The 24,317-nt window shown below is 51.2% G+C and overlaps 1 protein-coding gene across 5 annotated transcripts in view; it reads right to left on the bottom strand.

Annotated features, from left to right (window-relative positions):
• The window catches only part of ADPRM (ADP-ribose/CDP-alcohol diphosphatase, manganese dependent), a 291,610-nt gene that overhangs the window by 232,777 nt on the left and 34,516 nt on the right, over positions 1-24,317 (bottom strand). The window lies entirely within an intron of this gene.

Below are 24,317 nucleotides of genomic sequence, written 5' to 3'. Positions count from 1 at the left end.
CTTCCCCAACGACGTCGCCTCTCGCTGGCTTCTCTTGCTGTGGCCCACATCTTGGTGAAGGTCTTTACAATGTTTACTAAGGTCTCTTTGGTAGCTCCACTTGAGGGTGTTTTCCATTTCCTGCCAGAGCCTGACAGGCAGGGTTAATGCTATTCCCGTCCTCATCACCCCACCACCCTCCATTATGACCACAGGACATTGTGCAGCTGTGTCCTAGGCTCGTCAGCCCCACTGGCTTCGTCTTTCTGACCAACCCCTAAGTCTTTTTTTTTTTTTTTTAATTTTTCAACGTTTATTTATTATTGAGAGACAGAGAGAGACAGAGCATGAGCAGGGGCAGAGCAGAGAGAGAGGGAGGCACAGAATCTGAAGGAGGCTCCAGGCGCTGAGCTGTCAGCACAGAGCCCGACGCGGGGCTCGAACTCACAAACCGAGCGAGATTGTGACCTGAGCCGAAGCCGGATGCTCAACCGACAGAGCCCCCCGGGGCGCCCCTGACCAACCCCTAAGCCTTATTCACTGACCTCAGCTGGCTGGTTGGGGTCTTTAGAAGTGGGAAGATGATCATCAGAAAACAGGTGTTTTCCCCACCAGAATCCCTACCCCCAGGGGACTGTCGGATACACTTTGTTAGCAAGCCCATGCCAGAGAACGTTCTAGTTGCTGCTTTTCTGTGCTTCGCGCGAGAACAGTGAAAGCTTGAATCCGTTACCCGTGGCCCAGTGAGACCAGCACTCCCCCCGCCCCCCCACACCAGCCTGCGCCCTGGTCACGCCCCTAATCACAGGCCATCGCCGAGGACTACTGGCATTCACTCTGTGTCCCTAAGGAAGAAACACAGCCGTGTCTCTGCCCCCGTCAGGCCTCACTGGCTAGAGAGCTGGCCAAGGTCGGGAGCTGGCTGCTAGGTGCTCAGGGTGAGGACCAGGCGTGGGCATGACGGAGAAGAGGGGACAACAGCTTCGAGCCCAGAGGGGTGGGTCCATTGTGCCAGTGAGCACTTCCTGCTTGCGAGGGGCCCGGAGCGTCTGGGAGGGTTCGTGCGTGCAAGTGGGAGAAGTCAACCCAGGTCGACATAAGGAGAAAAAAGTAATTAATTGGGAGGCTATCGCGTGGGGGCCACAACGGCCACAAACACTCGAGAGTCAGGTTCTGGGAAACGGGCGGCTAAAAGGCAGGCCCGACCAAAATCATGCCAAAGAGCCGGTCGTGTGGCTGCTGTCCCCCACATACTGGGCTCCCAGCGGGCCTCCTGCAGGTGCCATCGCCTAAATGCATTCTGCCCCCTCCCTGCTTCTCTGGGTCACCAGCTCCTGATTCAGAGTCCCAGGTGGGTGGGGCTGGTTGGTTGAATCAAAGCCACTTGCCACGTCCCTGCGGCCAGGGGGCTGGGAGGACAGTTGAGACCTTGCAGCTTCTGTGGGCTTTGTCTCCCACCAGGACACTATGGCAGGGAGCCCCCCAAACATAGGGGTGAGATCCTGGACAGCCATTACCACAGGGTGAGACTTCCTGTAGCCTGGAGGAACCGCGAGCCTGCAGACCGGCCAATGTCAAATACTGACTTTATCGTGCGTAAGAACCAACCGGGGCAGGTAAGCAAACTTGCACATTCGCCGCTCTTTAAAGACCTGGACCCCATCCGCCGATGATGGGGTCTGGAAATACACATGACACTGAGGCAGGTGGTCCGCAGACTCGCATAGACACCCAAGCAGATGCCAGTACCTTGCCCAAGTTGCTCTGAGGGCACAGAGGAGGCTTGGATCTAACCCACAGGGAAAAACGGAGTCTTGAAGAATGAGGTGGGGTGGGGGAGGTGAGGAGGAGGAGGAGGAGGAGGACAATTCGGGCAGAGGGTATGGGATGAGCCCAAAGCACCGCAGTGAGGCCCAGCATGGAGGCGTAAAGGAACTCAAAGAAACCGAGACTGACAGGAAGCCAGAACAGGGTGAGGCCTGGGGGGTGGGCAGGGTCTGGGTTAGCCAGCAGCCGTCCAAGCCAATCCAAGGGGGTGCTGCTTTCTCTTTCAGCCAGTGTTTTCAAACAGATCACGGCTCACTCCTGGGTCATGCAATCAGTTTAGCGGGTCGTGGCCAGAAGTTTTAAAACGTGACGTAGAAGAGAAACTCAGGTTAAGTATCAATTCTTGGAAACTCTGCTTCACTTGCAGAAATAAGTGTGTTCTAAAATCAACTGCAATGTAAAATAAAACTTTTTTTTTAAAGTTCATTTATTTTGAGAGACAGAGAGAGAAAGCGTGAGGAGGGGAGGGGCGGGGGGGGGGGGAGGGTAGTGGTGTGGAGAGAGAATCCCAAGCAGGCTCCGAGCTGTCAGCACAGAGCCTGACGTGGAGCTCAAACCCACGAACCATGAGATCATGACCTGAGCTGAAATCAAGAGTCAGATGCTTAAGCGACTGAGCCACCCAGGCGTCCCAGTTAAATAAATGTCTTACTGTAGGTCAAGGTACAGAAGTTTATTTATTTTTATTTTTTTTATTTATTTTTTTTTTTTTAAATTTTTTTCAACGTTTATTTATTTTTGGGACAGAGAGAGACAGAGCATGAACCGGGGAGGGTCAGAGAGAGAGGGAGACACAGAATCGGAAACAGGCTCCAGGCTCCGAGCCATCAGCCCAGAGCCCGACGCGGGGCTCGAACTCACAGACCGCGAGATCGTGACCTGGCTGAAGTCAGACGCTTAACCGACTGCGCCACCCAGGTGCCCCCAAGGTACAGAAGTTTAAAACCCACGGTCGTGGGTAGAAACGTGGTTTGAAGCTTTTTAAAAAGAATGGTATGATCGGGACACCCGGGAGGCTCAGCTGGCTGAACATTCGACCCTTGATTCTGGCTCAGGTCATGATCCCAGGGTCGCGGGATCGAGCCCCAGGTCAGGTTCCACACTGAGTGCGGAGCCTGCTTGGGATTCTCCGTCTTGCCCACTTGCCCTTTCTCTCTCTCTCTCTCTCTCTCTCACTCTAAAATAAAAAATAAAAAGAATGCTATATGATTAGATATGCAGTATCGTCAAAGACCCCTCTGCTGCTGGTTGCATATGGACAAGAGCAGAGGAGAGACCCTTCGGGACAAGCCTGAGGCCCATCTACAGGAAAAATGCTAAGGGCCCAAACCTCAGCGGTGCTCACCAGAACAGAGAGAAGTTCCAGGCAAGATCAGGAAAGCCAGCGCCAGCTGGAGGCCTGACCAAGAAGAGGACAGGCTCCCCGTTGCCGGGTGGGTGAGTAGGAGGACGATGGTGCCATTACCCGAGCTGGGGGACAGCGGGGAGACGCCGATTTGGCTCCCAGCGGAAGCAGACCAGGTGCAGGAAATGAGCTAAGGGCCGGACACTCTGATCAGGGAGGCCTGTGGAACCTGACGGGGGTTGGCCTGAGACGTGAGCCACCTGCCCTAAGCTAAGCCATCGGATACTGTCCCCGGGATCGGAGCTGCGGGCAGAGGCACGCAGGACCGTTCACTCTGCAGGGCCGCCCCGGACAGAGTCGTGTTCCTGCTCTGGAGGGCCCTTTCCGAGGGCCGGTCCTGCGGTTTCTGGCTAAATCAGTGATCTCCCTGTCCCTGTCCTTTTTGGTTAGGCTAGCCAAAGCCGTTTTCGGTCGCTTACCACCAAAGAGCTCTGACTGCTAAATGGCACCCACTCTGCGGGTCTCCCAATGTCCGCGGCATTCAGGCGCCACCGTCTCAAAGGCGTTGCAAACTGCGAAGTCCTGATCAGATGTAAAGAACATCTCCCTGAGCCCTTCGTCTCCACTGGTGTCAGGCTGCCACCCATCCCTCCACCTGCTGGGAACCTGGGGCTCAGCTTGGCGCTAGGGCAGGCAGGAAAGGCTGGAGATGAGATTCGGAATGGTCCCGAACCGCCCCCACACAGAGCGATCCACCGGAACCGTCTGCATTCCGAGCTACCACCGCCCTTTACAGACGGGACAGAGAGGCTGTGACGGTCAGGAGAAAGGGGGAGGAGGGGGACCAGGCACAGGGACGGAAGCTGCCACCTCGGCCGAGTAGAGGCAGGGCTCATAAACAGGTACCGGGGGTCTTTTCCCAGAGCCCTCTCTGGCCCCGCCGGGGACTATGTTAATTGGCTCCTCTGTGCTCCCACCGCCCCTGGGCTTCCTGAGGGTCCTGGCTTTACTGTCTCCTCCAGGCAAGCACAGTGTATTCACCGTGTCCTCCATAGGGTGCCTCGCACTCCACGGGCCCTGCAGGAACCAAGTGAACAGCGAATGAGGGATCCAGGGATCCTTCCTCCTGCCCAGCGGTGACTCCAATGTCCCTCTCCCACCGAAGCACCAGACCCAAATGCTGAGTACGCACAGCACTGCGTGGCCTGGTGACCCCAGAATCTGCCTTCCTGGTCCCTTTCCCTCGGGGCTGTGGGCAGGGCTCCTGTTTACTTGGTGGATAAGCAGAAGCCAGGTCTGGTCCGGGTGAGGCGAGCACAGTTTGGTCACGAATCACACAGCAGTGGAAAATCCCCAGCCCGGCCCCCAGCTTGCCCGGGGCCTCAGTGCCTGGCTGGCAGGTGCAGGAAAGCCTGAGACCAGGAGCTCTGAGCAGAAACCCCCTTATCCAGCTGCAGCCTGGAGGCCCCGTGTGCCAGGCGGTCTGTGCCCAGAAGCCCCCTTCGCCTCTGGCCCTGCCTCTTTAACATCCGGCAGGGCAGGGCAGGGGGCGGGGTGGGGGGGGGAAGGCACAGGCCTGGGGTATCCCACCCCCACGCAGTCCACCGGGCCCCTTCAAGGGTCTGGACAGAGGTCAGCAAACGTTTCCTGTCGAAGGCCACATAGCAAATGTTTCAGATTTCGAGAACCAGAACTCAACTTTGCTATTCTAGCAAGAAAGCAGCTTACACAGCAAGCCGAAGAATGGGCTGGGCCATGTCCCAACAGGTCTTTAGGTATAAAAACAGTTGGTGAGGGGGCGCCTGGGTGGCTCAGTCGGTTAAGCATCTGACTTTGGCTCAGGTCACGACCTGGAGGTTTGTGAGTTTGAGCCCCGCGTCGGGGTCCGAACTCTCTCTCCCTCCCTCTCTCTGCCCCTCTCTCACTTGAGCTCTCGATTTCTCTCAAAAATCAAAATCAAAATAGTTAGTGGGCTGCAAAGTAGGGTTAGTGGACCTGCCAAGTCTCCCACAGAGTCCCCCCCTAACCACCCCCCCCAGGGCAGCGTCTAGAGCAGTGGTTCCCAACCCAGGTGATGGTGTCCCCCATGGGACACGTGGCAATGTCTGGAGACAGTGCATGTGAGAGCCCCCTCTCCCCCGCAACAACAAAGAATCATCCAGCCTAAAATATCAACAGTGCCCAGGTTGAGAAGTTCTGCTTTATTGCAGTAGGTTTCAGAGTGTGGCCGTTATCACCTGGGAAGCCATTAGACTCCAACTTTTTCAGCCCCTCCCCTGTCCCTACTGGATCAGCACCTGGGATGGGGCTTAGCATCTGTATTTTAAGTCTTTTTTTAACGTCTATTAATTTTTGAGAGACAGAATAGAGACAGAGCACGAGCAGGGGAGGGGCAGAGAGAGAGGGAGACACAGAGTCCGAAGCAGGCTCCAGGCTCTGAGCTGTCAGCACAGCTCCCTTCAGTGGTTTCTCCACCCCTTCCCCACCTTAACTCCCGTAATTCCTCCTTTTAGAGGAAGATCAGCCCAACTGAGACCAACAATTATACCAAGTTGCAAATAAACACAACCCAGGGAGGTGAGAATTCCTGAGTCTTTCCTCTGCAAGACACCTGGCTGGGGAATGGGGGGTGGGGAGGTAGCTGGAGGCAAAGACAACGCTCCTTGCCTTGTCTCCCACCCCCTCCACTCATACTCTAAACTACACCATATGTATTACTTGGATATTCCCCAGGGTAAATTTTCCTCCCGGCCATACTTTCTGCTGGATTCCAAAAGTGAGCCAGAGATTTTGCTCTTTGCGATTTAACTACAACGTGTTTGCTCCATGGTTAAGAAAGTGGCTTCACCGGGGTGTTTGTGTGGCTCAGATGGTTGAACGTCTGACTTCAGCTCAGGTCATGATCTCGTGGTTCCTGAGTTCGACCCCCGCGTCGGGCTCTGTGCTGACAGCTCAGAGCCTGGAGCCTGCTTTGGATTCTGTGCCTCCCTCCCTCCCTTCTGCCCCTCCCCTGCTTATGCTGTCTCTCTCTCAAAAATAAATAAACATTAAAAAAATTGGAAAAGAAAAAACCAAAACGGTTTCACCACTGTTCACACCTCTTAAAAGGCCCTTTGCTGGACTTTTGAAGGATCCCCTGGTGGGGCTGCCCAGCCCAGGGCGGGGGTGGGGGGAGGTGAGGAGGCCCCCACTGCTTGGACAAGGTCCATTCGACCTTCCCCTCTCACTGGGGCCCAAATGGGGCCAAAAGGGAGGACACACCAGGTGCATCAGAAGAGCCGGCAGCGCAAATGCCATTTGCATTCTGGGTGGAAGGAAACTGCCTGAGCCTGAGCCGTGCATGGTCTGTTAGCTCTGAGGTGGTGGGAGAAACACATAGCTGGCCTCGCTGGCCAGCCCCTCGGGAAGAGACGCGTAATGTCCTCGGTGCAGCTGACGTATAGGGACGGACAGAGTCAGAAAGGAAGCTACCGGTCCGTGTCCCCAAACAGATCATTCTGGGATGAGTTTCTTTGCCCAAGGTGACTCACCTGCCCTCACCCAGCCGCGCCCAGCCGTGCCCAGCCACAAACTTGCCAGTCCCTTAGGTGGGTCCCGGAGTGCCACTCTCGGGAAACACAACACATCAGGTCAGGTCAGTCCCAAGTTCCAAGTCCCAGCTTCAGCCCTGGTGCCCGGGGCTGGGGGGGGGGGGGGGGGGGGGCACATTCTCTGGCTGGGGTCTGGGAGTAATCTGGAGGCAGCCAGTGGGGCTGATAGAAGAGACGGACAAACCCTTGACTTGTCAAAGCCCTCAATGCCGTTCACAGCAGACATGTGCTTGGGGACGTCGGTCACTTCCCTGACCGCCACTCTCCTCATCTGTAAAATGGGACGTTGCTCTGGACTGGACCGCAAGGCTGCCAAATGTCTCCCACGTGTGACGACACCCTACGGGCCACCCCCCCGCGCTCCACCTGCCTGCACCACAGACTGCCTGGCGACTCCTCCCGTGTGCTCGTATTTTATGGGATATTCACAACGCCCTTTAGCTTTCCCGTGAGTGTTTTATTTTTTTAAATTTTTTCTTTAAAGTTTATTTATTTATTTTGAGAGAGAGAGAGAGAGAGAGAGCACACAAGCAGAGGAGGGACAGAATCCCAGGCAGACTCTGCCCCGTCAATGCAGAGCCCGATGCACGGTTCAGTCTCACTGACCATGAGATCATGACCTGAGCCGAGATCAAGAGTCAGACGCTTAACTGACTGAGCCCCCGAGGTGCCCCCAAGATCCGTGTTTTATTTATTTATTTTTTTAAATTTTCTAATGCTTATTTATATTTGAGAGAGGGAGACAGAGTATGAGCAGGGGAGGGGCAGAGAGAGAGGGAGACACAGAATCTGAAGCAGGCGCCAGGCTCCGAGGCATCAGCACAGAGCCCGATGTGGGGCTCGAACTCACAGACTGCGAGATCATGACCCGAGCCGAAGTCGGACGCTCAACCGACTGAGCCCCCCAGGTGCCCCCAAGATCCGTGCTTTATTTATTTTTTAATTTTCTAATGTTTATTTATATTTGAGAGAGGGAGACAGAGTGTGAGCAGGGGAGGGGCAGAGAGAGAGGGAGACACAGAATCCGAAGCAGGCTCCAGGCTCTGAGGCATCAGCACAGAGCCCGATGCGGGGCTCGAACCCACGAACCCTGAGATCATGACCCGAGCCAAAGTTGGACGCTTAACCGACTGAGCCCCCCAGGTGCCCCAAGATCTGTGTGTTAAGCTCCACACTGCTGCAGGGCATGTTGGATTCCTGTGTCAACCACCTTGATATTTCCAGAGACATATACATATTAGTTGCGTGATAAACATACACGGTAGATAGAGGCACAAAATATACCCACTGAGTGAGCGAGTGGGTGGATTTAAATCTTGTAGCTCTTTCTGAGATGGACCCAGGACAGCTCCCCAGGCTCCTGTCTCAGGGCCTCTGCAGGGAACAGCCCCAGTGGGAAGGGCAGAAGCAGATGGCTGTCTCCCAGCGAGGAGGGCCAGCAGGGGGGCCCGCAGCTCCCTGGAGCAAACACGCACAGTGCCCCACAGTGAGCGTGGAAAGACCCTTTGTTTCCTCTGCCCTTTGTGTGTCACCCCCCCCCCCCCGTACCCACCCCCTCCCAGGGACGCAGGTACCTGTGCAGTTGCTAGGGAACCATCTCTCTGAGCACCTAGGGGAAGGGGCTGTGCTCACCAGGGCTCAGGAGCCTGTGCCTGCTCTCCGCTCCAGGAGTTTGTGGTGGGACCAGATTAGGCCTCCCCTGGACCATCACCTGCACTGAGGGCTTTCTCCCCGCGCCCCCCCCCCCCACACAGTCAGGCTGTCGATCTGGGAAAGTGGGGAAAGTGAGATGCCCGGGATGCCCTGGAAAGAAACGATGGCCGCCGGTCCCTCCCTCGAGGGGAGAGAGAGGGATGGGCACTCACTCCATCCTGTCCGGTGAGGCAAGATGATGATGGCAAGGCCACCAGCTCAGAGACACTGGGAGACGTTTGGTGGCATTTGTTCTTTGGTGTGAAGTCCCCAAGGGAAGCAGAGAAATGCTCTGCTTTTTAGAACCACTGAAATCAGGGGTTCTCAGCCAGGAATATTTGCCTCTCTGCCCTCCCTCGGCGGGGGGGGGGCATTTAGCCACCTCTGGGGACATTTTTGATTGTCATGACTAGGAGGTGCTACTAGCATCTAGTGGGTAAAGGCCCAGGACACTACTTAACCATCCTACATCACACAGGAGAGCCCCCACCCCAAAGGAAGAACCAATCCAACAACTTCTGCCTACTAGGCTCCTCCTTCTCTTTGTTAATCCCTGCTCATTGTTCGGATCTCCTCTTGTCCAGTAAGCCTTTCCAGGAACCCCAGGCTGGGTCAGTGCCCACCCCACTCCCCTTTTGTTCTCTCACCGGCACCCTGCACTCAGCAGGTGTCTTATTCACAGTTCATCCCCAACACCCAGAATGGATAGCCTGATGAGCGCATATGTTCGGTCTCATTCGGTTCTTCAAATCTTTCGTTCCTTAGCACAGTTGTCCCAGCATTTTTAAATTTTTTTTTAATGTTTACTTAATTTTGAGAGAGAGAGAGAGAGAGAGAGAGAATGAGCAGAGGAGGGGCAGAGAGAGAGGGAGACATAGAATCTGAAGCAGTCTCCAGGTTATGAGCTGAAAGCACAGAGCCGGATGAGGGGGCTCAAATGCATGAACGGTGAGATTATGACCTGAGACAAAGTCAGACGCTTAACTGACTGAGCCACCCAGGCGCCCCTGTCCCAACTCTTTAGACACATGTCAAATGCCTCAAAGGCGCTTACTGAGACTTAATAAGCATAGGTCCCCTCCCCGCCAGCCCCACCCCTCAGCCCCTAGCCCAATATCAAGCATAGGAGTGGACAATCAACAGCAGTTTGCTGCCTGCTTCCTGCCTGGCCTGGGCCTCCAGGCCTCTCCCGCCAGGAAAAGGAGTGAAGGATTCCTGTGCATCTGCAGAGACTGAGAGCCAGGAGCCTGGACAGGACTCCCAGGGCAGCGAGGAAGGAATTAGCTCCAATCGCATTAACGTGGTTCTCAGGAAATGCTGTTGAATTAGAGGTTACAGCCATGCCAGCTGCCTCTTTTTAATAGGACACTAATGCTCATTCTGAGTAATTGCTCTATTTGCAATGGTTTCTTAATGTTCAGCTCTGGAGACCTGAGAGGAAAGCATCTTGTGTTTCCAGTAATCAGCTCTCGGCTGGGCAAGGCAGGAACCCGAGCTGGGGAAAGGCCCTTCCTGGCCAGACCAGGGGACCCACAATGCAGACAGCCTGAGGAGGGGGCGGGGGCTGGGTTCCCTGGCCAGCTCGCGCTCCCAGGACTTTGCAGAGGGTCAGCTCGTATAGGCAGAGGCAGACAGGTCTCTGTGCACAAAAGAGCCTCACTGAGCCTTCTTTCTCTAGGGCTCCCTGCATAGTTATGCTGCTTGCTGCCTAAGGCAAGTCCCTGCTAAGTGTTCTAAGGGCGTCCAGCACCTCTCCCAGCATAACATTTATTATGCTTACCATCTTGATTCTAATAGCACTTCCCATCTTGGTTATTAGAGTAATTAAGGTTCATTGGCGGGGAGAAAAAGCAAAGTGTACAGAAGGAAACAGATTGTATTGCCACAGCACTCGATGATCATACCTCTCTAACATATTTTCTATGCAGACGCACACATAAAGATCTGAAAATACCATTTTTTTTTTTTTTAAATAGGGCTGATCACACCATCCACCCTGGTTTTTTGTTTGTTTGGTTTTTTAACAACAGGATGGCCATGCTTCATTATAATTGCTTATACAATTGTCTGCCTTTCCAATGAGTGTCTGCTCCCTGTGGACAGCATCCATCAGGGAGGAAAAATTTTCCTCTACCCCTCAAGATTCTTCTGGCTGGTCTAAGAACTGACGTGAGAACAGATTAACCGAAGAAAATAAAAACGTATTGATGTGCATACAGGGAATCCACATAAACATTAGAGATTCCAAAGACACTCAAAATGAGGTGTATATGTCATTCTGGACTAAGGAGAAGGGGGCAGGGGTCTGGCACTACAAAGGCAAGAAAGGCTATTCACAGAAAGAATGGAAAAAAATGAATGTTTGGTAAACAAATGTCTGCTGGGCCATCCAGAAACACTGGGACATGGGATTTTGATCAAACCAGCCTTGCTAGGCTCCTCCCTGCAATACCTATTCATATTCTACTCTAGTATATTCTATAGTGATAGCACCCTTCCGGGAGCATGTCTTCTATCCAAATTCTTTTAGGCAATTAGGGGGAGGGAGAAAGAAACGCCTATCGAGTTTTCTGTTTCTTCAAAATAGCCTTAAAAAATCCACCTGCCAAAAAGATACATTCTGGGAGGGGCAAATTTTGTTCTCCGGCACACCAGACTCCACCAGGCTCACTGGTACTCACTGAGCAGAGAGCTAGCACATGGCAATCACTCCATAAATGTTAGCTGGTGAAACGGTGTGCCAGTCAGGATTCCCTGGGTTGCAAGCAACATAATTAAAGTACCCAATTAAGCACCCAATTACAACCAGCTAAAGCAAAAAAAAAAAAAAAAGAATGATTTAGCTAAAAAATCTTGGATATTCAAAAATAATTCTAACTTCAAATGAGACTTGATCCAGTAACTCATCCAGGACCTAATCAACCTTGGTCTTTATGTCTCTTTCTCCTGTCTTGTGTGGTGCTAGTGTCATCTTTAGGCTCCTCGTGGTGGCCCAGAAACTCTGGGGACAACACGTCATGGCCTCACACCATCGCCATACAGTCCAGGAGAACAAAGCAAGTCACTTCCAATAACGGTAGCATATGTTTTGGAGGGAGGGGACATTCCTTTCTCTGAACCCATCCCTGTGGTCAAGGGCATGGGTGGAGCTGGGGGTGGGGTCAATCCTACCCAAGCCCCATGGGGAGACTGGAGAATAAATGAAATACAGGAAGATCCCAGTGTTGAAAGGGAAGGGAAAGGAAGACATGAAGACCCACTAGAAATGAATGATGGATGGATGGACACATGGGTAGGGGGAAGAATGAATCCGCTCTTGAGGAGAGCATTATGGTTCTCACTCAGAGAAGGGAGTTTGTGAGACAGATGGGATTGATTCATGGGGAAGACAGGTGCCTGTCCTATCTCGAGAAGTTTTTGGCACGGAGCTGGGCCATCGTGTCCAGAGGAGGTGCAGCGGCCACCCCGTCACTGAATGAAGTCATTCAGGGCACAGGGCACTTCCTCCTTTCAGGTCTTGGTTTCTCCATTTGTAGAATGAGTTGGGGGCTGGGGATGGGCTAGGTTACGTCTCTTTCAGTTTTCAAATCCTATAGTTGAGTCATTTCAGACATTCTCCTCAAAAGTTAGCTGGCCTCAGCACCCCACTCTGAGGTCAGCCAGCCACCGGGAAAGAGTGGGGGTTAGCTGTGTGGACGGACACTGACCATTACTCGATCACCATGAGCCCCAACTAGTGAAAAGGGAACTTGTAGATGCAGGAAGAGTATTCTCCTCCAGAATTCTCTGGAACTTCGGTGATTTGTGTCTGAAATGAAGGACGTTGGCTTGACTCTGAGTCAATAGGAAGCCTCGGAAGGTTTCAGGCAAAGGACTGCCATGACCTGACTCCCATTTTAAGAGTCTCCCCACCAGCTATGTTGAGACTAGAGGAGGTAAGTACCTTCCTACTCCACTGCTCTCGTCCCCTTCCTGCTTACTTCCACCTCTCCCCAGGGCAGCTGAGGGGCCAAGAGTTCTGAGCTTATACCAGTGAATCTAATCGTGAGGATATGAGAGGGGAGACGGTTCCTCTTCTGGCTTGACAGCTTGGGAAATAAGGGACTTTTGTTCGTGAACACCTCATGTCCAGGCGATGATGTAACAGCATACCTAAAGATAGACCTCTGCCTGGATTATTGGCATAGGCTCTCGGCGGTCACTGCCGCCAGCAGGATGGGACAGTCTATTCTCAACACAGCAGCCTGAGTAACTCTTTTTTTTTTTTTAATGTTTTATTTATTCTTAAGAGAGAGAGAGAGAGAGAGACAGAGCATGAGCAGGTAAGGGGCTGAGCGAGAGAGGGACACAGAATCCAAAGAGGCTCCAGGCTCCGAGCTATCAGCACAGAGCCTGACGCGGGGCTCAAACTCACAAGCCGTGAGATCATGACCTGAGCTGAAGTGGACGCTTAACCAACTGAGCCACCCAGGCGCCCCCTGAGTGACTCTTAAAATGGAAGCCCAACCACATCGGTCCTTTGCCCCAAACCCTCCTGTGACTTCCGGTCTCATTCAGAGTCAAGCCAAAGTCCTTGCAGTGACGTACAGAAGCCATCTGTTTCTCTTACTCATCATGTTGTCTGTTTTCCCCTCTAGAACGGGGTCTTTTCTCTGTCTTGTTCGCTACACCAGTCTACCTCCAGTGCCCGATACCCAGGAGATAGATGCTCGAAAACTATCTGTTGCCTTCTGCTGAACGCACCCTCTTCTTCTACCCTTCTTTTGGGGTGAGAGGCAGATGACAGTGCCTCTGAGCGTTTGCTGCAGTCCCAGGCTGGTATTTCCAAGCAGGGAGCAAGAAGATGCAAAGCGGAAATGAGGAGTTGCCCATCAGATCAACTTTGGGCCATCTCGTTATTTATGGAATCCACTGATGCAATTTTGGGTACTCTGAGGTCAAATAAACCTTTTGGTTTATTTCATTCTTGTACCACACTACCTAAATTGAGGCAGTCAAGAGTAAACAGAAACAAAACGCAGCTGCTGCAAAGACTTGGGAATTCTGCTTCCTCAGAGATTTGTCTTGGATAAGTTGGTTTCCTTCCACATCAGGGAAGAAACTGGAGCTCTGCCTCCCTGAGCCATCGGGTGTCTGGGTGTGCAAACCCCACACTCGGGGCTGTTTATTTCCTCCAGAGCACTTGGCTTGAAATGAAGTAATGAGGTTGCCCATTGAGTGGAGGTGCCTTGGTTGCAGAAGAAATTCAAACAGGGATCCCTCCCTAGAGGGAGACCGGCAGACCTTCCCGCTTCATTGTTCTTAATAATGAAGGCAATTCGGCAGTAGGGAAGTCAGTCTCGGGGGCCTGCCCTGCGGACGGTCTTGGGACAAGTGCCCTCCCCCCGCCCCCCCCAACAGCCCTCCCGATTGCCCCCCCCCCCCCTGCAGGTTTGGTTCTGGGTGACCTTTCCATCCTCCGTTCCTCCACACCCCCCCCCCCCACCAACATCCCAGCTCCGCCAAAGCTGATTGGACAGTGGTGATCAGGTGACCCACGAAGAGCCAATCCTGGGCTGGCAAGCTCCATAGACCAGAGTCTAGGCCAGTAGAGGGAGCTGGACCAGTCAGTTGTGCTCTCTCCGGAATCCACCAGGGTTCTGGAGGCTCCTCCCGTAGCTGAAGCAGAGCAAAACAAGGAGAGGGAGGTAGGGGTCGGGAGATCGGCAGGGTGATACAGAGAGGAAACAGAGCAGCTGAGTAAGCCAGCGAGGGGCGTGAGAATGAATGGACACTGAAGTAGCTGAACCCACATTAACGATGGGCCGTTACTGCCAAACCCAGCCCCGAAGCTGATGTGGATCCCAGACTCATTTCCATCTCCGGGCTCTGGGAATCCTACCATCCTGGGTCCCGGGTTCAGGAGCCCACCCTGGTCCCGTTCTGGGATTTCTGTCTTCTCTTGGTGCCTGTGCCATTCTCACGATAACCACCCCACCCCCGGTTTACTTACTTCTTGAGCCTACACAGTGTTTTGTCTCTCCTCCAACCACAAGGGCTAACTCGGTACAATGCCTTCATTAACTTGGCCAGGCATCAATACTAAAGAGTGAAGTGTTTGGGTAGGGAGAACTCGTCATCAAAGGGCTTTCTGATTTCCCAAATGATAAGCAAAGCAACAGCTGCTTAATCGAACGTGGGTTCCCCACCTAGACTTAAAAGCAGCTCCCGTTTATTGAGTGCCATGGAATGTGCCTTTTCTAAATGCTTTCCATATTCCCACTCATTTAATACTCCCAGCGCCATGGGGTCCTTCTGTTTTCCTATAGCCGCTTTACAGACCAGGAACTAAAACTAGTATAGGGCTTAGCTGGGATTTGAACCCACGGAGCGCTGTTCCAGAATCTGTGTTCTGAGGCACTTCTGTACCAACTGCCCTTTCTAACGTACCCTAAATCTGCATTTGCTGCACACCTCTTTTTTCAGTTAACATATTCTACAGATCCACGGTATGGAAAACAAAGCCAAACGGAGCTTCTCTGATTGGAGATGGGGTGTGGGGTGATGCACCTGGAGTCCCAGCCACCTGATCCCCTTCCGTGCCCCCCACCCCGGACAGTGGTCCCTGGAGAATCGCCCCTCCTCTCCTTCCCCACAGGGAGTGTGGTTTGAAAAATCTCAAGTGTGTCTGTTTGTGGGCAGGGGGAGGGAAGCTAGGGCATGTGGGAGATAGGCTTCCAGAGGGACTCTGCCCTCCACGCACTCTGTAGACAAGTCATGTCGCCTCTGAGATTTCAGGGGAAACACCGGTCACTCGCGAGGGGACCCAACTTTCTGTCCATCCCAGGCTGCTGCTTGGTAGCTGGGTCGGGCTGCTGCCAAAGCCTCTCTAGCCGATTATGTTCTTCCCAGATGGGCTGGACGCAAAGGACGAAAAATCAAGGAAGGAGGGAGCAAGATTCACTCTGCCCCTAGCTGCCAGCTCACCAACTAGGCACAGAAGCTACAGTACCTCCCATGCCAGTCATCAGCTTGAACTCTTGGGATTACTCTTCCCCAAATGTGAAGGGTTAACTCTCTCCCTCACTCCCTCCCCTCCCTCTCCCACTCTCCCTCCCCACCCCCCTCCATCTCCCCACCCAGCCCCCCTGTATGCCTGTGTTTCTCAACCTCCCCTCTTGGTCTGGCTGCTTTCTATCAGGTATTTGGACTTTATCTAACACACGAGTACTGCGTCATCAACCAAGAGATCACTCAATAATTGTTTGATTGTAGTACCTTCAAATCTCCTTTCTGAGAAGTGAATCCTGCTTCTTTCCGTAGACTATGAGGTCTTAAAAACACGCTTACACAGAACACAATTCAATTTTTAAGAGCTATAAGGCAGGTTTCCCCACAGAGATCAAAAGCACCACTTCCCGCAGGTGGCAGGCAGGGCCGTCTCTATTTGTCTGCAGAGATAAGAACGGCCGGCCGCCATCCAAGCTGAGCTAATTCCAGGGCACGCCCAGCAGACTTGTGCTGGATGCCTTTTAACAGACTCTGCTGAAATGCATAGTGGCGCTCTCTTGCAGCCTGTGGAAAGCCCTGTGCCCTGGGGCATAGGCACTGAGTGATGGCGTGTCAGGGTCATTTCAAAAAAATGCTCCCCAGGCGGAAACCGGGAGCCAAGTGAGGAAGGGGCGTGGGCAGGAGGACAAAACTATTCAGCAGGAAGGGGCAGTAATGTCTGGGGGCATGTGACACTCCAGCCTCCAGCTCTGCAAAACAACTTCTGACTCGCACCCACGATGAAACCGCTCAAGGGATAAAGGGGTTTTTTTCCACTCAGGTCTCAACTTTGGGACCAGAAGCAGGTCTTCGCCCCTTAATTCTGTCCTATTTGTCCATAAAGGCCCATAATTACGGCAACGGAAGTCAGGTTGTGGGAGCATTTTCTAGGCCAGCACTGAGCCATGTGTTTGCTCACTGGTTCATCCAACCTATGAACCTTTCACTGCCAAGCCTGCTGTGTGCCAGGCTCTGTTTGGGGGTCCTGGGGATACAATGGTGGGTAAAATATAGAAAGTCTATCCTCTCAAAGGGCTCACGTTCAAGTGGGAAGAGAATTAAAAAATGCACAACTAAATACACAATATTAAGCAATGAGAAGCGCTTAGGAGAAAAGTAAAGCAGGCTAAATGGGTAGAAAGTGAAGAAGGGTACTATTTCAGACAGAGGAGTACAGTCTTTAGGATAGGGTGTCCCCTGATGGTAACCTAAAGGAAGGGAGGGATCAAGCCACAGAGAGAGAACAACCCGTGTGGAAGAAATGCCATCGGGAAAGGGGACGGTGTGCGTGGTATGTGGGAGGGAAGCGGGGAACCCAGTAGGTATGGTGTGGAATAAGCAAAGGGGAGAGAGGCGGGACATGAGCTCAGAGAGGTCATAGGCCTGGTAGGAAGGACACAGACATAGAACTTTCTTCCGGTACCACTAGAGAGTGTCGAGCTGAGGAGGGTCTTGATTTTTTTTTTTTTTTCCCTTTAGAACAGTTCTGGCTACTGTGGAGAAAATAGAATTGAGGAGGAAAGATGGGGGAAGCCCAGATGCCACCGAGGCAGCAAAGGCAACAGTCCAGGTGACGGCTTTAGCGCTAACCCTCAGGGTGGACAGGAGTGGCCCCGCTGTGAATAGATGTCCAAAGTGGAAGCGACAGGTTTGTTGCTGGATTAGCTATGGAAGAGGAAAAGAAGTCAAAGATGATTCCAAGGGTTTTGGCTTGAGCACCTGGGAGAGGAAGACTTGAAGGCGGAGCTGGTGGGGAGGAATCAAGAATTTGGCTTGACCATGGGTGTGCCCTGCCCCCGGGGCTCTTTCCCAAGCCACCGAAGCCAAGAGCGGGCACTGTCCCAGCACCACGGGTTGCATCAAATAAAGCTGTGGACACACGCCCCGCCCTCGACACTCTCCAGCAGCCTTGCTAAAGCTGGTGGGAAAGCGTGCGCTCAGGAAACACCTCCTGATCGCCTGTCTCTGGTGGCCAGAGGCGCCTGTGTTCCTGGGCCCCATGGGACTGCAACAATCAGAAGGACGGTTCAGAGCATACCCGGGCACTCAGCGCACAGACAGAGCCTGAAACACACACCCATTCTGCCTGTGAAAAAGACCCATTTACGTGTCCTGGAACTTGAGGCTAAGGGATAGGCTTTAGGTGTGCCACACCTTTAGCGGCTACAAAGATACTCTCAGGGAATGCAGGCGGAAAGACATCATCTTCACAATCTCTCTTGGCGTGGCCACAGCTTGAAGGTACCTCCCAGAAGCGAGCTTATATACTTGTCCGAAGCCCTGATTCTTTCACCTGTCATCCAGGGAACACCTCCAGACCTCCTGGTCCAGAGGTCAACAGGGTCTACAACTGCAGTTCCATAGGACTGTACGTATGTACGTATGTTAAAAGCTGCTGCCTGAGAACCTGGCTTCCAATCAGCCTGGAACTAGATGCCGAGATCACTCCATCTGGAACACACTTGGCACATGCTCAATAACTGGAACCTGTCAAGGGTAAGTCAGGCTACTTTGACCTTAACGAGCACGAGGGACAACCAAGAGCTAGGGCAAGTTTGAAAGATAAGTGTCCTCTTCTACACAGGGCCACTCCTTCAAGATTGGGAGGGGAAGCTGTGTGTGCGCCAATTCACAGAAAGAGAGGGAGCCGAGCAAAATGAGAAAACAAAGGAATATGTTCCAAGCAAAAGAAAAAGACAAAATCTCAGGGGAAAAAAAAATCTTAATAAAACAGAGGTAAGTAAAATGTATGATAAAGAGTTCAAAATAACTGGGGTGCCTAGGTGGCTCAGTCAGTTAAGCGTCCGACTTCGGCTCAGGTCATGATCTCGCGGTCCGTGAGTTTGAGCCCCGTGTCGGGCTCTGTGCTGACAGCTCAGAGCCTGGAGCCTGCTTTGGATTCTGTGTCTCCCTCTCTCTCTGTCCTTACCCCTTCACACTCTGTCTCTCTCTCTCTCTCTCTCAAAAATAATAAAACATTAAAAAAAAATTTTTTTTAACAGTTCAAAATAACAGTCATAAATATGCTCACTGCACTCAGCAAGACAGATGAACACAGTGAGAGCACAACAAAGAGGCAGGGAATACAAGAAAGTACCAAAGAGAAGTCACAAAGCTAAGAAATACAATAACTGAAATGAAAAATACACTAGAGGGGTTCAAAAGCAGACTAGATGAAGCAGAAGAACAGATCAGCAACCTGGAAGACAGGGCAGTGGAACTCACCCAAACAGAGCAGCAAAAAGAAAAAGCATTTTTAAAAGTAAAGAGAGCTGGAGAGAGCGATGGGACACCATCAAGCAGAATAACATTTATGTCATAGGGGTCCCAGGAGGAGAAGAGAGAGAAAGGGGCAGAAAAGTTACTTTAAGAAATAATGGCTGAAAACTTCCCTAACCTGGGGGAGGAAACAGACATCCAGGTCCAGGAAGCAAAGAGAGTTACAAATAAGATGAATTCAAAGAGGTCCACACCAAAACACATTATAATTAAAATGTCAAAAATGAAAGATAGAGAACTTTGAAAGCAGCAAGAGTAAAACAACTTGTTACATACAAAGGGATCACCATAAAACTCGTAATAGCTGACTTTACAGTAGAAACTTTGCAGGTCAGAAGGGAGTGGCATGATATATTCAAAATTCTGAAAGGGAAGAAAACAAAACTTCTAACCAAGAATATTCTAACCAGCAAGGCTATCATTCAGAATTGAAGGAGAGATAAAGAGTTTTTCAGACAAGCAAAAGCTAAAGGAGTTCATCACCACCACACCGGCCTTATAAGAAATGTTAAAGAGACTTTTTTCGAGCAGAAAAGAAAACACGTAACTAATAACAAGAAAACATGAAAGTAAAAAATCTCACTGGTAAAGGTGAATATACATTAAAGGTATAAGCCACTTATAAAGACAGAATGAAGGTTTAAAAAGTAGTGGGGTGTCTGGGTGGCTCAGTTGGTTAGGTGTCCAACCTTGGCTCAGGTCATGATCTCACAATTCATGGGTTTGAGCCCCGCGTTGGGCTCTGTGCTGACAGCTCAGAGCCTGGAGCCTGCTTTGGATTCTGTGTCTCCCTCTCTCTGCCCCTCCCCCATTCACACTCTGTCTCTCTCTGTCTCTCAAAAATGAAGAAACGTTAAAAAAATTTTTTTTAAGTAGTAAAACTTAACTATAACTATAATAATTAGTTAAGGGATACACAAAATGAAAAGATGTAAAATGTGACATCAAAAACATACAACATTTGTAGGAGGGGCAAAAAAATGTAGAGGTTTTTAAATGCATGCAAATGTAAGCTGCAATCAACTCAAAACAAGCTAATATGCACATAGGCTGCTCTATGTGACCCTCATGATAATCACAAAGCAAAAGCCTATAGTAGCCCCACATTGGGCTCCGTGCTGGCAGTGTGGGGCCTGGTTGGGATTCTCTCTCTCCCTCTCTCTGCCCCTCCCAGCTCGCTCGCTCTCTCTCTCTCTCTCTCTCTCTCTCAGTAAATCAATAAACTTAAAAAAAATTAACTCAAAATGGATTAAAGACTTCAACGTAAGATCCGACACCATAAAACTCCTAGAAGAAAACATAGGCAGTAAGCCCCTTGACATCAGCCTTGGCATTGAATTTTTAGGTTTGACTCCAAAAGCAGAGGTAACAAAAGCAGAAATTAGCAAGTGGGATCATATCAAACTCAAAAGCTTCTGCACAGCAAGAGGAACCCTCAACAAGATGAAAACACGACCTCCCGGATGGGAGAAACTATTTGCAAATCATACATCCAATAAGAGGCGAAGAAGCTAAAACAGAGAAGGAAGTCAAACAGCTCAACAGCACAAAACCCTACAAACAATCTGACTGAAAACGGGCAGAGGATCTATACGGACATTTTTCCAAAGAAGACACGGACAGCCCTGAGGCACATGAAAAAATGTTCAACATCACTCGTCAACAGGGAAACGCAAGTGAAAACGTCCAGGAGGTTTCATCTTGCACCTGGCAGAATGGCTAGTCTCGAAAAGACAAGAAAGAACAGTGCTGGCAAGGATGTGGAGAAAAGGGAGCTCTCGTGCCCTGTTGGCGGGGACGGAAGTTGGTGCAGCCACGGCAGAAAACAGAATGGAGGCTCCCAAAAGATCGAAGAATACACCTACCACATGATCCAGCTGTTCCGCTTCTGGGTATTTATCCCAAGAAAACAAAAACACGAGTTCAAAAAGATGTCTGCTCAGGGCGCCTGGGTGGCTCAGTCAGTTAAGCATCCAGCTTCGGCTCAGCTCACGATCTCGCATTTCACGAGTTTGAGCCCCACGTCGGGCTCTGTGCTGACAGCTGAGTCTGGAGCCTGCTTTGGATTCTACATCTCCCTCTCTCTGCCCCTCCCCTGCTCACCCTCTGTCTCTCTCTCTCTCTGTCTCATAAATAAATATTAAAAAATTAAAAATAAAATAAAATAAAAAACAAAAAGATGTCTGCTCCCCCCCCCCACGTTCGCTGCAGCATTACCCATAAGAACTGAGATGTGGAAACATCCGAAGTGTCCACTGATGGATGGTTGCAAAAGAAGATGTGTACCTATGTACAATGGAATACTACTCAGCCACGAACAAGGAGAAAATCTTGCCACTTAGAACAACATGGGTGGACAGGTTTTGAAGGGGCTCCGTGTAGCGCCTGTCTGGGACACAGGTGTGGTCAGGCTAGAGAAGAATACATTTTGCAGTCGGGGTCCACTTTCTGAGAATGTGACGCACCGTGACCTTGGAAAAACAGAGTTAGGGCCAAGCGCAGACACATGTGAGTTTTGCCTGCGAACATGGCGGAGGGGAGGGTGTTGAGTAGAGTCCTTTCAAGGGTCTTACGCTAAGTGAAATACGTCAGACAGAGAAGGACAGATACTGTATGATTTCACTTACATGTAGAATCTGAAAAACAAAAAGGAACAGACAAAACAAGACTCATAGATACAGAGAACAGACTGGTGGGTATCAGTAGGGTAGGGGGGCACGAGGTGGACAGAAAGGGCAAAGGGGGTCAGTTGTAAGGTGACAGTTGGGTTACTAGATTTAGCGTGATCACTTAGTAGTGTATACAAATATTGAATTATTATGGCATACACACAGAACTAACATAATGCTATATATCAAGTTTACCTCAATTAAAAAAAAAAAAAAAAAGACCTGAACAGATTAAAATGAAATCACACGTAGGGCTGGGTGTAGGGCCAGGGGCGAAGAAGGCTAAAGACTGAGCCCTGGACCACGTGTTGGAAAGATGACAGGGATCCAGCAAAGGAGGCTGCGAGAAGCCAGGGAGGCTGGGCTGTGTGGCTGAGGGAAGAGAGTATTTCAAGGAGGAGGCCTGATCAGCAAGGTCAAAAGCTGCTAGTGAACGGGGCAACAGGACAAGGAGACCCCACCTTGGAACCGACAGGAGGGACGGATATGCATGGAGGTGGTAGCTGACCTTGATAAGGTCATAATCGGTAATCCCAGTATGCACGCAGTCAGCTAGACCTTACCTGCTCCATTTTACAGATAAGGAAGCTGAGGCCGGGACGGGTCTGGTGATGCACCCAGGGCCACGTAACCGGTCAGTGGTGGGGACAGGATGGGGAGGCGGATGCATCTGGCATCAGAGCTGCCTCGTCGGGGCCATCCAGGCTCCTCACCCCCTGCAGCCCCTGAGAGGGTGGTCTTGAATTTACCGCCAAGAGGACAGTGTCAGCATGAGGTGCTCCTAGAAAGTAGCTTGATCCAGTTTGAAACAGAAGCCTGGGGTTTCGTTTTCATTGCTTTTATTCCTTTTTTTAAAAACAGGAATCCATTTCTTTTTATTATTTTTAGAAAGAGAGAGAGCAAAAGTGGGGAAGAGGGGCAGAAGGAGAGAGAGAGAGAGAGAGAGAGAGAGAGAGAGAGAGAGAGAGAGAATCCCAAGCAGGCTCCACACTCAGCACAGAGCCCAACACAGGACAGGGCTCGATCCACAACCGAGAGATCATGACCTGAGCCAAAATCAAGAATCGGAGGTTTTTTAAATTTTTTTTAATGTTTATTTATTTTTGACAGAGAGAGAGAGAGAGAGAGAAAGAGAGCACGAGTAGGGGAGGGGCAGAGAGAGAGGGAGACACAGAATCCGAAGCAGGCTCCAGGCTCTGAGCTGTCAGCACAGAGCCCGACACGGGGCTCGAACTCAGGGACAGCGAGATCATGACCTGAGCCGAAGTCGCACACTCAACTGACTGAGCCACCCAGATGCCCCAACCCATCTTATTTTTGATGAGTTTTCAAGATGCAGACGTTAGTACCCTCCACCCTTTGGCGTGTATATCATTAACTAGAATTTAACATTTGCTTAAGGGTTTCCTTTTTTGAGATAAAGTTTGCAAACAGAGGAATTAACAAATCCCAAGCTTGGTATGCAGTTTGAACAAATACATACACGCCCGGGTAACTGAAACTTCTACTGAGATACAGAAAATTGTCACCACCCCAGAAAGTTCCCTCCTGCCCTCTCCCACTCTCACCCCACAGGCAACCGCTGACCTGGTGTTTTTCACCATAGACGATTTTGCCTATTCTAGAATTTCACTTAAATGGAATTCTCCAAGCGTGTGCTCTTGTCCGCCTGGCTTCTTTGGCTCAGTACAATGTTTTTGCAATTCACTAATGCAATAGCATTTTTTAGTTCATTTCTTGTTTGTGCTAGTGGCATTCCATCATATGAATATATCACAGACTGTTTATCCATTCTCCTGTTCCCTGCAACAATTATTTTCATAAAAGAAATTATTCCCTAATGCATTTCTATTTGGGACGCTTCCGCTTTTCTGTTAAGAATTCTCTCATCATTTAAGTTAGCAAACTGGGTCTGAGTCACGGCTCTGAGGAGCCCTGTCTTTGCATTCGGAGAAGCTGTGGGTTCCTATTTCAGGTCCAACTGTTACTAACTGGGCTGTTACTAACCCGTGCCAGTCACCTGGCCTTACCGCCCCTTCCTTTTCCCAGCTGAACACTGGGAGCAAAAATATCTCAAGCATGTGAGATGCTTCTCAGGATTAGTGTTGCGACTTCATTCCTTTGCTGGTTCGTGTAACAATAAGTAACAAGTGCCTGCCAGGTTGTGACTTTGCTAAGCACTGGGAAAGCATCAGGAGACAACAGCAGGCACCGCCTTTATGGGGCTTTCAGACTGGTGGTGTAGACCGACACCACACTGCACCGTTAATTATTTAATTGCCATTGTGATCAGTGCTGCGAGGGGAGACGGGCAGCTGCTGAGAGCCTGTAACAGAGCTGCCGAGAGCAGACAGAGGAGCCAGAGTTAAGTAAGCAAACGGGAAGCCTTCCGGGCAGAAGGAGCCACAGAGCTCCACAGCTCCCCGGAGGGGTGGAGAGGCCGTGCCGGAAGAACAGGAGAAGGCCGTGCAAGAGAGGGGCGCAGGTGTCTATGAGAAGTGGAGGGGAGGGCAGAGGAGCAGAGAACAAGGGGAGAGGCTGGCCAGACTGGGTTTCTCAAACTGTGTTCAAGCCTCAGAGCCACAGGCCGCTAGGGCGGGCGTATGCCTCACACAGGACCATCAGGCGGCCTTGGCTGCTTTGCTCAGCGCCAGCTCCCTAGTGCTCAGCACAGTGCCTGCACCAATTTGTGCAAGGAAGGGAGGGAGGGAAGGAGGCCTGACTTTAAGCAGCGGTTTGAGACTTGCGTCTCGCTCGGGTCGCCGCCGGCTGCAATGGAGAGACTGGGTGGGAGGGACCGTATACGAGGTGCATGAGTTTGCTTGGGCCCCTGGAACAAAACAGCACAGGCCGGGTGGCTGTGTCCACGGACATTTATTTTCTCCTAGTTCTGTAGATGGGAAGTCT

The sequence above is a fragment of the Prionailurus viverrinus genome, chromosome E1 (assembly GCF_022837055.1).
Source record: "Prionailurus viverrinus isolate Anna chromosome E1, UM_Priviv_1.0, whole genome shotgun sequence".
Classification (NCBI taxonomy): domain Eukaryota; kingdom Metazoa; phylum Chordata; class Mammalia; order Carnivora; family Felidae; genus Prionailurus; species Prionailurus viverrinus.
This window is presented reverse-complemented; position numbering and strand designations above follow the sequence as displayed.